Source organism: Bos indicus x Bos taurus, chromosome 6 (genome assembly GCF_003369695.1).
Source record: "Bos indicus x Bos taurus breed Angus x Brahman F1 hybrid chromosome 6, Bos_hybrid_MaternalHap_v2.0, whole genome shotgun sequence".
Taxonomy (NCBI): domain Eukaryota; kingdom Metazoa; phylum Chordata; class Mammalia; order Artiodactyla; family Bovidae; genus Bos; species Bos indicus x Bos taurus.
In genome coordinates this window covers 8,279,700-8,295,286 of record NC_040081.1, presented here as the reverse complement: position 1 = coordinate 8,295,286, position 15,587 = coordinate 8,279,700, and positions in this window count along the sequence as shown.

The window sequence follows — 15,587 nt, the reverse complement described above, 5'->3', positions numbered from 1 at the left end:
ACCATGCTCCTCTGTCCATGAAATTCTCCCAAGAATACTAGAGTGGGTAGCCATTCCTTTCTCCGAGGCATCTTTTCAAGCCAGGGATAAAACCCAGGTCTTCTGTACTGAAGGCAGATTCTTTACAATTTGAGCCACCAGGGAACCTCCCATTTACAGAGAAGGAAGGCAATGGCACCCTATCCCAGTACTCCTGCCTGGAAAATCCCATGGACGGAGGAGCCTGGTAGGCTGCAGTGGTCGCTAAGAGTCGAACACGACTGAACGACTTCTCTTTCACTTTTCACTTTCATGCACTGGAGAAGGAAATGGCAACCCACTACAGTGTTCTTGCCTGGAGAACCCCAGGGACGGGTAGGCTGCTGTCTCTGGGGTAGCACAGAGTCGGACATGACTGAGGCAACTTAGCAGCAGCATAACATAAATTACCTCATATTATTCTCAAGAAAAGTCTCATTGTAATTTTATCTTTGTTTGTATATGAAAACTGAAGTTCCTACTGTAATACGAGGGCAATCAAACAGGATTTCTTTGCAAGTACAAATTGCCTTCTACTATGATAATACTATCCATTTCATTGCATAGCTTTATTATTTCATTGACTTAAATTATTCTTGGTCAAAAGGAAAGAACATACAGAATATTGAAATATTTCTTTTGTATAGAACAAAATGTTTGCAAAATAAGAAAAATATTTGTTCAGTACTTTATTACCAATGAAGCTAAGACATTGTAATAATTTTATATCATAGAGTTTTGCATAATTCATTCATTCATTCATTAAACAACTAAACAATTATTGTTTTCTCTGTCCATCACCAACTACTGGAGTTCACTCACGTCCATTGAGTCAGTGATGCCATCCAGCCATCTCATCCTCTGTCGTCTCCTTCTCCTCCTGCCCCCAATCCCTCCCAGCATCAGAGTCTTTTCCAATGAGTCAAATCTTCACATGAGGTGGCCAAAGTACTGGAGTTTCAGCTTTAGAATCATTCCTTCCAAAGAACACCCAGGGCTAATCTCCTTCAGAATGGACTGGTTGGATCTCCTTGCAGTCCAAGGGACTCTCAAGAGTCTTCTCCAACACCACAGTTCAAAAGCATCAATTCTTCGTTGCTCAGCTTTCTTCACAGTCCAACTCTCACACCCATACATGACTACTGGAGAAACCATAGCCTTGACTAGATGAACCTTTGTTGGCAAAGTAGTATCTCTGCTTTTCATTATGCTATCTAGGTTAGTATAACTTTTCTTCCAAGGAGTAAGCGTCTTTTAATTTCATGGCTGCAGTCATCATCTGCAGTGATTTTGGAGCCCAAACAAATAAAGTCTGCCACTGTTTCCACTGTTTCCCCATCGATTTCCCATGAAGTGATGGGACCGGATGCCATGATATTCGTTTTCTGAATGTTGAGCCTTAAGCCAACTTTTTCACTCTCCACTTTCACTTTCATCAAGAGGCTTTTTAGCTCCTCTTCACTTTCTGCCATAAGGGTGGTGTCATCTGCATATCTGAGGTTATTGATATTTCTCCCGGCAATCTTGATTCCAGCTTGTGTTTCTTCCAGTCCAGAGTTTCTCATGATGTACTCTGCATATAAGTTAAATAAACAGGGTGACAATATACAGCCTTGACATACTCCTTTTCCTATTTGGAACCAGCCTGTTGTTCCATGTGTAGTTCTAACTGTTGCTTCCTGACCTGCATATAGGTTTCTCAAGAGGCAGGTCAGGTGGTCTGGTATTCCCATCTCCTGAAGAATTTTCCACAGTTTATTGTGATCCACACAGTCAAAGGCTTTGGCATAGTTAATAAATCAGAAATAGATGTTTTTCTGGAACTCTCTTGCTTTTTCCATGATTCAGCAGATGTTGGCAATTTGATCTCTGATTCCTCTGTCTTTTCTAAAACCACAATGCACACAAGCATGGCAGAGAGGAGCTACCCCACATCTGAGTTCAGGGACAGAAGCTGGGAGGACCCCATGCCCGAGGGGCAGCAGCCAAGAGGAGCTACCCCAACGTCTGAGGTCAGGGGCAGTGGCCAAGAGTGCCAGGCTGTGACGGCACAGGAATGGCCGAGAGGAACTACCCCATGTCCGAGGTCAGGGGCAGTGGCTTGGAGAAGCTATCCTCTGCCAGAGGCCAGGGGCAGCGGCCGGGAGGAGCTACCCTATGACTGAGGTCAGGGGCGGCGGCCTAGAGGAGCAACCCCATGTCCAAGGAGCGGTGGCTGTGCCAGCGCAGGAGGACCTAGAGGAGCTACTCCACGTTCAAGGTTAGGAGGGGCGGCAGTGAGAAGATACCCCTCATCCAAGGTAAGGAGCAGCGGCTGAGCTTTGCTGGAGCAGCCATGAAGAGATACCCCACGTCCAAGATAAGAGAAACCCAAGTAAGATGGTAGGTGTTGCAAGAGGGCATCAGAGGGCAGACACACTGAAACCATACTCACAGAAAACTAGTCAATCTAATCACACTAGGACCACAGCCTTGTCTAATTCAGTGAAACTAAGCCATGCCTGTGGGGCCACCCAAGATGGGTGGGTCATGGTGGAGAGGTCTGACAGAATGTGGTCCACTGGAGAAGGGAATGGCAAACCACTTCAGTATTCTTGCCTTGAGAACCCCATGAACAGAATGTACAGATAATACGTATCTGTAATACAGTACAGATGCTGCCAAGAGGAAAGAAATATTTTTAAAAGACACTTGGAATGTGAGTTGTTTAATTCTATTGTGGATATTGGTTTCTAGTTAATGGACTTGGCCAATCATGTCAACTTATTTTGCCACAAGTAGCAGAGAACTCTACTCAAAGTGGTTTAAACAATGAGGAAAATTGTCACATAGACTGTCTCAAGGGATGTGTGTGCATACTAAGTCACTTTAGTCATGTTTAACCCTTTGTGACCCTATGCATTTCAGCCTGCCAGGCTCCTCTGTCCATGGGAATTCTCCAGGCAAGAATACTGGAGTGGGTTGCCCTGCTCTCCTCTAGGGGATCTTCCCTACTGAGGGATTGAACCCACATCTTATGCATTGGCAGGTGGGTTCTTTACCACTAGTGTCACCTGGGAAGCCCATGTCTCAAGGGATGATGACTGGTTAATTCAGTGACTCAGTAAAATTGTCAAGTGCTCTGATTCTTTCCATTTTGTTTTCTCTGCAGTTTTTGGTTGTCAACTTTATCCTCAGGCCAGCTGCCTTCAAGGTCACAGCATCTTCCAACATTTCTTAACACCACATTCATAAAAGAAAAGGGGGAGAAAGTTTTCAAAGAAAAAACTTTCTTATACATCTTTCAACAGATTTTTCCTCCTGCCTCATTAGCAAGAATTGTTCCATTTGTCCGGAGAGGGAAATGCCATTACTGTGGCTGGGAAGGCAGTTTGGATCTACCTTCCAACGGATACTCTTTTTTTTGTCATTTCTAGATGTGATGTCTAGAAATATTGTTCCGCAGATCAATGATGCTCTTTTCATTTTTAAAAAATTTCCCCTATATGTTCCATTTTGTATATTCTATATTATGTCTTCAAATTTGCTTTTTTTTTTTACTCTTTAAGTATGTAATTTGCTATTAAGTAAATTATCCACATCCAGATAGTCTAGATTATCATATCCTCTTGGATGTTGTAGTATTCATATCTAAAATTTTAAACACAGTCTTTTATTCTCCATGTCTCTACTTAACTTTTTAAGCATATGAAATGATAATGAAAATAGATTTAATATTTGTATCTAATACTTCTAACATCCATCCCAGTTCTGTGTTGTTTTTATTGAATAATCAGTCTCCTTTTTATGGGCAAAGTTATTCTGATTCTTTGCATGTTAGAAAAATTTTGGTTGGATGGTAAACATTGTGAAGTTTACCTTGTTGAGTGTTTCACATTTTCAGATTTGTGTAAATATCCTTATGCTTTGTCCCTCAGTGCGGTTAAGTACTTGAGAACAATTTGATCCTTCAGGTATGGTCATTTTTATTAACGTACGTATTAATGCTCAGTCTAAAGCTGACTATTTCTAACGACTAAGATATGAACTTCCTCAAGACTCTGCCCATTGTCCCATGGATTAACACTTTTTTCTAGCCTGATGTGCTGGTGGGATTACCTTAAATTCTCTGAAGTGGTGCTGCCTGGGCCTTAAGTAGTTTCCTACCATGTGTGATAAGTACTCTTTTGGACACTCAAGAGAGTGCTGTTATACAGCTGTCATCACTCTGGCACTTTGCTTTGCAGACTCTAGCTGCCTTGGTTTCCTTGAACTTTCAGCTCTAGCTCAACTCAAGGGTTTCTCAGAGCTCTACATCAATTCCTCTTCCCTGCACCAAAGCCTGGAAACACTATCAAAGAAATAAGAACCATTTTAAGGTACTCCTCATGTATATATATATATTATTATTGTATATTGATTTATATATATAATATTTATATATATTATCTATAATATATCATTGATTATTATAACATAATAATATGTATTTTTTTTCAGGCAAAGGGGAGAGCAGATAAATTAATCCCTTGAAATTCCTTCTTTACCAAAAGCAGAGTCTTCCATATTCCATATCTTCTTAACAACTTTTTTATTTCCCACAGGAGAGTTTCCCAGGTGGCTCAGTAGTAAAGGATCTGCCTGCGATGCAGGAGATGCAAGAGACACAGGTTTGATCCCTGGGTCAGGAATGTCCCCTGGAGGAGGAAATGGCAAGCCACTCCAGTATTCTTGCCTGGAAAATCCCATGGACAGAGGAGCCTTATGGGCTGCAGTCCAGTGGGTTGCAAAGAGTCAGACACAACTGAGTGACTGAGAATACTCATGCATATTTTCCATAACATCTGTTGTTTAGGAAACCTCAAGAAAGTTTTTGACCATAATTTCCACCTCTCTAGTTTTAATTTTTATGCCATTTCTAGAACTTTTATATATATATATATATATATATATATATTAGTTTAAATATTTGCTTGCAGTTTATTTTGGTTTTTCTAAATAGACATTCACATCTGTAAACAACAGGATGTTGGTTTCAGCCCCAACCCCCGATTCCTTACAAGTCTTTGTTCTCACACACTGGCTAGAACTGCCATTTGCTGTTGTTAGTCGCTAAGCCGTGTCCGGCCCTGTTGTACCCCATGGACCGTTGCACACTAGACTGCCCATGGGATTTCCCAAGCAAGGGTACTGGAGTGGGTTGCCATTTCCTTCTCCATATATTTTATTTTTGTGTTTTCCAATTCTCTGGGAAAGTTTGCAATCTCACCTTTTAGTTGCTCAAATACACTATGAATATATATTTTAAAAGTCTGTATGTAAGAACTCTGTTCCATGGAGAGACAAGTTATAATATTTCTTTGAATTCTAGTCGTGGTGCCTATTCTTGTTCAGTGCCTGCTGAGATGGATTAAATGATATACAGTGAACATAAACATTATTTGTGGCCTATAATGGCATATGAATTAGGTTTGCTTCTTGCAGACATTTGATGTGCTAGCAGTTTCAGACCGCTTAATAAAATTCAGGGATCCAAATATTTTAAAGTTGAACCTCATTCCTCCAGGGCCAACTTATTTCAAGTTTATATTTATATCTAGAAGTAGAAGAATACCTTTTGGGGTCTCAGTTGAAAGCCTGAACTATTTACTAGGAACCCCGTCTTGGGAAGCCCTAAATTGAACTAAAACTTCAGTTCCTTTATCACAGTAGTTCTTTATTAGGTTCTTTTTTGTTGCAGGAGATATTTGGTATTTATTGCATTTGTGTGTGCTAAATCACTCCAGTTGTGTCCGACTGTTTATGATCCAATGGACTGTAGCCCACCAGGCTCCTCTGTCTGTGGAATTCTCCAGGTAAGAGTGCTGGAGTGGGTTGCAATGCCCTCCTCCAGGGGATCATCCCGACTGACCCAGGGATTACACCTGCGTCTCCCTCATTGCAGGTGGATAGGTTACCGTCTGAGCCACCAGGGAAGCCCCAATTCATATCTATTACCTGGGGAAAATTTGGTTGTTACATTTTGAAAAGAAAGTTTGTTACTTCTGGCATCTAGTGTGTAGAGACCAGAGACACTGTTATACATTCTGCAATGCTCAGGAGGGCCCCCACAACCAGGAGCTAGCTAGTGAAAATTTTTAAATACTACTGAAAAACTCTTCCTAGTCCTAGGAGAGTGTGAAAAGTTCAGTTCAGCCTAGAAGCTTCTCAGTTTCTTCTTTTTGAATCAGGAGAAGAATACAGGGAAAGCAACCCTAAATGCCACACTCGCAGTTCTGGTTTTTCTTATTCTTTTTGTTCTTGACCATCATTCTTTTATGTCTTAAGTTTCCCAAGTCTCTGACTTGACGATATTTTTCTTGTCTTTTTCTAGATTCTCAAATTATTCTCAGTAAGAGAGCACTACTAGACAATAATATTTTTCTACATATTAAAACATACCATCTCCTAAATTTATATTTCATTTTGCTGTAAAATTTACAAATACTTTAAAACTTTTTTGCTTTTGAATTAATCTGGTATTAGATGTACACTAGATTTCAAATTATTTCAAACCAAACCAAAAATTATATAAAAAATATAAATTATATGAATCTAAAACATACTTTTTTTTTTCATTTTTACCCTATTATTTGGAACAAAACTATGCTTTTCTCCAACTTAAAACACTTTCCCCCATGATTTTAAAAACAGGTTTAAAAACTTTCAAATTTCACAGAGATCTGTTATTTATTGTGAATATATTAAGTACCACGTTTTAATTTATTACACAAATGCTCTGAAAGAAAAAAAATATCTGCTAGTGGCATATTCCAATCACTCAGATATGAAGTGACTTTACTGCTGGGTTTTACAAGTCTTATAAATAACTTTCATCTAGCTAATTCAGAGCTACATGTATTATAGCTGATATATAATTGACAGAGGTAATTCTCCTCTCTTTGAAGCACTAATTGCAACAAGCATCTTTCAATTAGCTCATGAATACAAAATATCTCAGGTCATTTAGTGATGATATACAAAGTATATCTTAAAGTCTGACCAGTTCCATTTAATGAATTGACTATCAGAAAGTCACCTTTCAGTTCAGTTCAGTTCAGTCACTCAGTCGTGTCCAACTCTTTGCGACCCCATGAATCGCAGCAAGCCAGGCCTCCCTGTCCATCACCAACTCCCTGAGCTCACTCAGACTCATGTCCATTGAGTCAGGGATGCCATCCAGCCATCGCATCCTCTGTTGTCCCCTTCTCCTCATGCCCCCAATCCCTCCCAGCATCAGAGTCTTTTCCAAAGAGTTAACTCTTCGCATGAGGTGGCCAAAATACTGGAGTTTCAGCTTTAGCATCATTCCTTCCAAAGAAATCCCAGGGCTGATCTCCTTCAGAATGGACTGGTTGGATCTCCTTGCAGTCCAAGGGACTCTCAAGAGTCTTCTCCAACACCACAGTTCAAAAGCATCAATTTTTCAGTGCTCAGCCTTCTTCACAGTCCAACTCTCACATCCATACATGACCACAGGAAAAACCACTAGCCTTGACTAGACGAACCATTTTGGCAAAGTAATGTCTCTGCTTTTGAATATGCTATCTAGGTTGGTCATAACTTTCCTTCCAAAGAGTAAGCATCTTTTAATCTCATGGCTGCAGTCACCATCTGCAGTGATTTTGGAGCCCCCCAAAATAAAGTCTGACACTGTTTCCACTGTTTCCCCATCCATTTCCCATGAAGTGAAGGGACCAGAAGCCATGATCTTCGTTTTCTGAATGTTGAGCTTTAAGCCAACTTTTTCACTCTCCATTTTCACTTTCATCAAGAGGCTTTTCAGTTCCTCTTCACTTTCTGCCATAAGGGTGGTGTCATCTGCATATCTGAGGTTATTGATATTTCTCCCAGCAATCTTGATTCCAGCTTGTGTTTCTTCCAGTCCAGCATTTCTCATGATGTACTCTGCATATAAGTTAAATAAGCAGGTTGACAATATACAGCCTTGACATACTCCTTTTCCTATTTGGAATCAGTCTGTTGTTTCATGTCCAGTTCTAACTGTTGCTTCCTGACCTGCATATAGATTTCTCAAAAGGCAGATCAGGTGGTCCAGTATGCCCATCTCTTTCAGAATTTTCCACAGTTTATTGTGATTCACACAGTCAAAGGCTTTGGTATAGTCAATAAAGCAGAAATAAATGTTTTTCTGGAACTCTCTTGCTTTTTCCATGATCCAGCACATGCTGGCAATTTGATCTCTGGTTCCTCTTCCTTTTCTAAAACCAAATTGAACATCTGGAAGTTCACGGTTCACATATCGCTGAAGCCTGGCTTGGAGAATTTTGAGCATTACTTTACTAGCATGTGAGATGAGTGCAATTGAGCGGTAGTTTGAGCATTCTTTGGCATTACCTTTCTTTGGGATTAGAATAAAAACTGACCTTCTTCAGTCCTGTGGCCACTGCTGAGTTTTCCAAATTTGCTGGCATATTGAGTGCAGCACTTTCACAGCATCATCTTTCAGGATTTGAAATAGCTCAACTGGAATTCCATCACCTCCACTAGCTTTGTTCTTAGTGATGCTTTCTAAGGCCCACTTGACTTCACATTCCAAGATGTCTGGCTGTAGGTCTGTAATCACAGCATCGTGATTATCTGGGTTGTGAAGATCTTTTTTGTACAGTTCTTCTGTGTATTCTTGCCATCTCTTCTTCATATCTTCTGCTTCTGTTAAGTCCATACCATTTCTGTCCTTTATCGAGCCCATCTTTGCATGAAATGTTCTGTTGGTATTTCTAATTTTCTTGAAAAGATCTCTAGTCTTTCCCATTCTGTTGTTTTCCTCTATTTCTTTGCATTGATCGCTGAAGAAGGCTTTCTTATCTCTTCTTGTTATTCTTTGCTTTCTTATCTCTTCTTGCTATTCTTTAAAGTCAGCTTTAGGGAAAGGATTACTTAAATGTTAGGTTATCTAAGTTATGTTTATATAATTTTAGAAACAACTTACAATTTCTTACTTTAAACAAAACTTTTTTCTCTTTTTTTATTATAGTCAACTTCCAAAGTTAGAGAAGAAAATATTAATAGTTCCATTAATTTGCTTTATTTTTTCCAAGATTCCATGATACTTGGTGATTGTTACAGACATGATTATTTAAGTTTCACCATTTTAAATGTCTCCTTATTATTCCTATATTCTTACATGTTTTTCATCATATTGATATATTCAGCCTTGCTGCATGTTTGCATTCCTTTATGCATGTATGCATTCATGCATGCTCAGTGGCTCAGTCATGTCCAGTTCTTTGCAACCCCAGTAGCCTGTCCATCTCCTCTGTGTATGGAATTTTCCAGGCAAGAATACTGGAGTTAGTTGTCATTCCCTCCTCCAGGGGATTTTCCCGGCTCAGAGATAGAACTCATATCTGGTGCATCCCCTGCATTAGCAGACAGATTCATTACCACTGTGTCCCCTTGAAAGCCCTAAAGAATCCATCTGCTAGTGCAGGAGACACTGGTTCGATCCCTGATCCAGGAAGATTCCACAAGCCATGAGCAACTAAGTCCATGTGCCACAATTAGCCACCACTGCTGAACATACAATAACTTTTAACATTGATCTGATAAAACCTTACATGAGACCAGCAATCAGTAAATTAAGTAGAAACCTGAAGACTGAACTTTCATGTAAGCATTATAATTTGGATTTTTGTGAGTTATGTACTGAGTTGAATAGTTTCCCTTCAAAATTGGAGTCATGCCTACATGGAAACAAATAAGGAGAGGGAAATTTGGACAGAGAGGCACAGATACACGGGGATAATGACATGTGACAATGAAGGAAAGATGCACCTTCAAGGAAAGGAACCATGAGAAGCTAGAAGAATCAGTAAAGCCCCCCCTAGCGCCTTCAGAGAGAGAGAGAGAATAGCACTGTCAATACCTTGATTTAGAGCGTTTAGCCTCCAGAGATATGAGAGAACACATTTCTGTTTTTAAGCCACCCAGTTTGGGTAATTTATTAGTATGGGTCTAGGAAACTAGTATATTCAGTATGATAAATAAATCAGAATATTACATTATATTCAGTTCAGCTCAGTTCAGTCACTCAGTCATGTCCAACTCCTTGCGACCCCATGGACTGCAGCACACCAGGCTTCCCTGTCCATTACCAACTCCCAGAGTCCACCCAAACTCATGTCCATTGAGCCAGCGATGCAATGTAACCATCTCATCCTCTGTTGTCCACTTCTCCTTCTGCCCTCAATCTCTCCTAGCATCAGGGATCTTTTAAAATGAGTCAGTTCTTTGCATCAGGCGGCCCAAGTATTGGAGTTCCAGCTTCAACATCAGTCCTTCCAAAGAACACCCAGGACTGATCTCCTTTAGAATGGACTGGTTGGATCTCCTTGCAGTCCAAGGGACTCTCAAGAGTCTTCTCCAACACCACAGTTCAAAAGCTTCAAGTCTTCAGCGCTGAGCTTTCTTTATAGTCCAACTCTCACATCCATACATGACTACTGGAAAAACCATAGCCTTGACTAGACAGACCATTGTTAGCAAAGTAATGTCTCTGCATTTTAATATGTTGTCTAGGTTGGTCATAACTTTCCTTCCAAGGATTAAGTGTCTTTTAATTTCATGGCTGCAATCACCATCTGCAGTGATTTTGGAGCCCCCCAAAATAAAGTCTGACACTGTTTCCACTATTTCCCCATCTGTTTCCCATGAAGTAATGGGACCAGATGCCATGATCTTCATTTTCTGAATGTTGAGCTTTAAGCCAACTTTTTCACTCCTCTCTTTCACTTTCATCAAGAGACTCTTTAGTTATTCTTCACCCTCTGCCATAAAGATGGTGTCAACTGCATATCTGAGGTTATTGATATTTCCTCCAGCAATCTTGATTCTGGCTTGTGCTTCTTCCAGCCCAGCGTTTCTCATGATGTACTCTGCATATAAGTTAAATAAGCAGGGTGACAATATACAGCCTTTCCCGATTTGGAAACTCCTTTCCCTATTTGGAAACAGTTTTTGTTCCATGTCCAATTCTAACTATTGCTTCCTGACCTGCAAACAGGTTTCTCAAGAGGCAGCGGTCTGGTATTCCCATCTCTTTAAGAATTTTCCACAGTTCATTGTGATCGACACAGTCAAAGGCTTTGACATAGTCAATAAAGCAGAAATAGATGTTTCTCTGTAACTCTCTTGCTTTATTGATGATCCAGCAGATGTTGGCTATTTGATTTCTTGTTCCTCTCCCTTTTCTAAAATCAGCTTGAACAACTGGAAGTTCACGGTTCACCTATTTCTGAAGCCCGGCTTGGAGAATTTTGAGCGTTACTTTACTAGAGTATGAGATGAATGCAATTGTGCAGTAGTTTGAGCATTCTTTGGCATTGCCTTTCTTTGGGATTGGAATGAAAACTGATCTTTTCCAGTCCTGTGGCCACTGAGTTTTCCAAATTTGCTGGCATATTGAGTGCAGCACTTTCACAGCATCATCTTTCAGGATTTGAAAAACTCAAGTGGAATTCCATCAACTCCACTAGCTTTGTTCGTAGTGATGCTTCCTCAGGCCCACTTGACTTCACATTCCAGGATGTCTGGCTCTAGGTGAGTGATCACACCATTGTGATTGTCTGGGTCATGAAGATCTTTCGATGCTGTTTTTTTTTTTTCACAGCACCAGAAGACACAGGGAATTCCAGCTGAGAGATGGGAAGAGAGTGAAAGTACTTGATAATATTCTGACATTGTGGTGAGCAGTGGCTGCGCAGGTGCTGGAGTGGCCAAGAGGAGATACCCCCACGTACAAGGTAAGAGAAACCCCACTAAGATAGTACGTGCTGAGAGAGGGCATCAGAGGGCAGACAGACTGAAACCTCAATCACAGAAAACTAGCCAATCTAATCACATGAACCACATTTTGTCTAACTCAATAAAATTAAGCCATGCTATTAGGGCCAACCAATACCGACAAGTCATGGTACATTATATTACTATTTCATAATTGTATGTTTAAATATATCCTGGTCAAGGTACTCAGTCTGTCAGTCATGTCCAACTCTCTGCAGACCCACTGATTATAGCCCACCAGGCTCCTTTGTCCATGGAATTCTCATGGCGAGAATACGAGAGTGGGTTGCCATTTCCTACTCCAGCATCATAGCTAACAGAAGCTTCAAAAAATTTCTCATTCCAAAATACTATTATTTTATACAAATACATGCCTATACAATTCTACTAATATTTTCTGAGTTCCGATATTCAGTGTACCTTTATAATAACTTGATTTGGCTTTCCCACAGAAAGGCATTTTTAGTTTATGACAGAATAAATTACATTTTTTATTGTTAAGGAAAGAATTTATTACATTTGCAGTCAAGAACTAGACATGGAACAACAGACTGGTTCCAAATAGGAAAAGGAGTATGTCAAGGCTGTATACTGTTACCCTGCTTATTTAACTTATATGCAGAGTACATCATGAGAAACGCTGAGCTGGAAGAAGCACAAGCCAGAATCAAGATTGCTGGGAGAAATATCAATAACCTCAGATATGCAGATGACACCATCCTTATGGCAGAAAGTGAAGAAGAACTAAAGAGCCTCTTGATGAAAGTGAAAGAGGAGAGTGAAAAAGTTGGCTTAAAACTCAACATTCAGAAAACGAAGATCATGGCATCTGGTCCCATCACTTCATGGGAAATAGATGGGGACATAGTGGAAACAGTATCAGACTTTGTTTTGGGGGGCTCCAAAATCACTGCAGATGGTGATTGCAGCCATGAATTAAAAGACTCTTACTCTTTGGAAGGAAAGTTATGACCAACCTAGATAGCATATTAAAAAGCAGAGATACTACTTTGCCAACAAAGGTCCCCCTAGTCAAGGCTATGGTTTTTCCAGTAATCATGTATGGGTGTGAGTTGGACTGTGAAGAAAGCTGAGCACCGAAGACTTGATGCTTTTGAACTGTGGTGTTGGAGAAGACTCTTGAGAGTCCCTTGGACTGCAAGGAGATCCAACCAGCCCATTCTAAAGGAGATCAGTCCTGGGTGTTCTTTGGAAGGAATGATGCTAGAGCTGAAACTGCAGTATTTTGGCCACCTCATGTGAAGAGTTGACTCATTGGAAAAGACTCTGATGCTGGGAGGAGAAGGGGACGACAGAGGATGAGATGGCTGGATGGCATCACCGACTTGATGAACATGAGTCTGAGAGAACTCTGGAATTTGGTGATGGACAGGGAGGCCTGGCGTGCTGTAATTGATGAGGTTGCAAAGAGTTGAACATGGCTAAGTGACTGAACTTAACTCAACTGAACAGTCAACCTTAGAATAACACACAATCTTATCCAATAAAATGTGTATTTATAGCCTTCGAAAAGAAAGAACCAAAAGCAGTAATATCTTATTTTTTACCAAAGATGACATTGTAACCTTACTACAAACTAATCTCCCCAGTCTGAGCTGTGCAATTACAGTCTTGCAGTGCATCACAAGCCATGGAGATTGGCAGTGGAAAAAATAAGAACGTGTGCAGTTCCTTAAGAATTTATTGACTTAAATAACCTTGCCTATGTTAAAGATAATTAAAAGAAACCCAAATCTCAAAAATATAAAAGTAGCTCCTGCAGCTCAATTCCAGAAAAATAAATGACCCAGTAAAAAGTGGGCAAACAACCGAATAGACATTTCTCCAAAGAAGGCTAACAAGCACATGTAAAGATGCTCAATATCACTCAGTATCAGAAAAATGCAAATCAAAACCACAATGAGGTACCTTTTCATGCCAGTCAGAATGGCTGCTATCAAAAAGTCTACAAACAATAAGTGCTGGAGAGAGTGTGGAGAAAAGAGAACCCTCTTACACTGTTGGATGGAATGCAAACTAGTACAGCCACTATGGAGAACAGTGTGGAGATTCCTTAAAAAACTGGAAATAGAACTGCCATACGAACCAGCAATCCCACTGTTGGGCATACACACCAAGGAAACCAGAATTGAAAGAAACACATGTACCCCAATGTTCATCACAGCACTGTTTACAATAGCCAGGACATGGAAGCAACCTAGATGTCCATCGGCAGACAAATGGATAAGAAAGCTGTGGTACATATACACAACGAAATATTACTCAGCCATTAAAAATGCATTTGAATCAGTTCTAATGAGGTGGATGAAACTGGAGCCTATTATAGAGTAAGGTAAGTCAGAAAGAAAAACACCAATACAGTATACTAACGCATATATGTGGAATTTATGCGTCATTGGTAATGATGGTAATGATGACCCTATATGCGAGACAACAAAAAAGACACAGATGTAAAGAACAGTCTTTTGGACTCTGTGGAAGAAGGTGAGGATGGGATGATTTGGGAGAATGGCATTGAAACATGTATATTATCATATGTGAAACAGATCGTCACTTCAGGTTTGATGCATAAGACAGGGTGCTCAGGGCCTGTGCACTGGGATGACCTTGAGGGATGGGATAGGGAGGGTAGTGGGAGGGGGTTCAGGATAGGGAACACATGTACACCCATGGCTGATTCATGTCAATGTATGGCAAAAACCACTACAATATTGTAAAGTAATTAGCTTCCAATTAAAATAAATTTTAAAAAAAGAGAAAAGAAACCCTTTAAACTTTGTGAAAAAAAAAAAAAAGTTCCTATAGAATTGGTAACATCTCTTTGGTGGCAAATTGAATTTATTTCATACGTTATTTATTTAGTCACTTAATATACTTTTATAACTAAATATTTTTAAATTTAAGTATAAATATTTGATTATAAGGAAATGATGTGAGACTTTATTGAAATATACATATTTGACATTTTGATGTCTTCGTTATAGATGTCTTCAGCAAATAATTCTAAAATGTGGATAGTTGTGATCTTAGTATAACTTGCCATTCCAGTTGGTTAAGTGTCTTCATATTATATGACTAAATATAGTCATATGAAATCAAACTTTAGTAAATGATTTGATGAAATTATACGTCTTGTTTGTGGAAAATATTTTTTTTTGTACAGAAATCCTTTAATTTTCTTTATTTTCACACATTAAAAAGATGAAAGACACTATACAAGTGGCTTTTCATAGCAGATTACACGTGGGTTGCTTCAGAGCGGCTCTCCAGGCCTGCTGGCCTCAGAGGGGCCCCCGCCAGCAGGCGGTGCTCACATGGCCAATGGGTTGATTCGGATGCAGAAGCGTGCAGCCCTCAGCGCAGAAGGTCCCACCCTTTAGTCTTGGTACTGCTAAGTCTCCTCAGTCGTGTCCGACTCTGTGTGACCCCATAGAAGGCAGCCCACCAGGCTCCCCCATCCCTGGGATTCTCCAGGCAAGAATACTGGAGTGGGTTGCCATTTCCTTCTCCAATGCATGAAAGTGAAAAGTCAAAGTGAAGTCGCTCAGTCATGTCCGACTCTTAGCGACCCCATGGACTGAAGCCTACCAGGCTCCTCCATCCATGGTATTTTCCAGGCAAGAGTATTGGAGTGGGGTGCCATTGACTTCTCCACCCTTTAGTCTTAAATTAGGTTAAATGGCATTGGTGTCAGTATGGACGACAGGAATTGTGGCGATCCTGAG